This window comes from Cynocephalus volans, chromosome 3, assembly GCF_027409185.1.
Source record: "Cynocephalus volans isolate mCynVol1 chromosome 3, mCynVol1.pri, whole genome shotgun sequence".
Classification (NCBI taxonomy): domain Eukaryota; kingdom Metazoa; phylum Chordata; class Mammalia; order Dermoptera; family Cynocephalidae; genus Cynocephalus; species Cynocephalus volans.
In genome coordinates, this window is record NC_084462.1 from 65,064,590 (window position 1) to 65,065,816 (window position 1,227).

General features: G+C 45.4%; 1 pseudogene; it reads left to right on the forward strand.

The window, feature by feature from the left end:
- The first annotated feature begins 765 nt into the window (after positions 1–765).
- Positions 766–957, forward strand: LOC134371512 (large ribosomal subunit protein eL39-like; annotated as a pseudogene).
- Positions 958–1,227: the final 270 nt, after the last annotated feature.

Sequence of the window (1,227 nt, forward strand, 5' to 3'; positions counted from 1 at the left end):
TGTGGGTGGGGATCAGGGGAGATGGGAGAAGATGGGGAGGGGAAGGAAGGGGAGACGGGGCTTGCAGAAATCTCTAAGTTTTTGATTCACAAAGAATCAAAAGCCTTCTCCCTTCTTTTTTCATTCCTAAAAAGAAAGCTCTTTTTCTCCAAACACAGTCTCCTAAGCAGCACCCTCCAAACCCCCAGTCCTTACTTGGCCTGCATTAGCCCCTAACAAAGACCAGGTGCCTCGCTGACATGGGGAGAAGAAAAACAAGGGACAAGTTGTAGAATCAACGGGCTTTATTGCCACCAAGGCCAACTGGGTACAGCCCCCGCCCCAGGCCTCCTAGGGTGCCTGGATAGAAGTGCTTAAGTTTGCTAAAATCTCCACAGAACAGCAGTAATTGCCTTCTTAGTGGACCCCAGCAGACATTTATCAAACACCTACTGTATGCAGCTGCCTCTGGAAGGAAAAGTTTAAGCTTCACACTTTTATCAAGGGAGGTGATGTGTGTAAAGGTGCATGCACACTATGAGGTACAGGATGTGCAGGACAGCAGTTAGAGAGGGAGGGGAAAAGACGAGCATTTGTTGAGCACCTGTTGTATACCAGGCCTGGGCTAGCTACTTGAGGTAAATTAAAACGTTTCATTCTCATAAACCCAACTTTATAAATGAGGAAACTGAGCCACAGAGAGGTGAAGGGACTTGTTCAAGGTTGGACAACCAAGTAGGAGAGCTGCGATTTAAACCCGGGTCTGGCACTCTATCCTCTTCTCCACCATCGTGGTGTGTGCGGTGGCCTCCCGTCCTCACCATGTCTTCTTACAAGACTTTCAGGATCAAGCGATTCCTGGACAAGAAACAAAAGCAAAATCGGCCCATTCTCCAGTAGATTCAGATGAAAACCGATAATAAAATAAGCTACAACTCCAAGAAGGGACATTAGAAAAGAACCACGCTGGGTCTATAAAGAATTGCCCCTGAGATGGCACACCTATTTACCAATTGATCAATGTCACTATCATCTTACGGTTATCAAGCTGAAACTCTGGATATTTGGACATGTTTTATTGGGGAAATTCTTTGTTTCTATGCTCTGCACAAGTAGATTGATTCCATAATGAATATGTGAAAACTTCTGTTTGAATAAATAAATAAATAAACCCAGGTCTGTCCGGATTCAAGACCAGTACTCATGCTCTTCCGTCCCTTCTGCCATGTGAGGACACAGTGTTCCTTC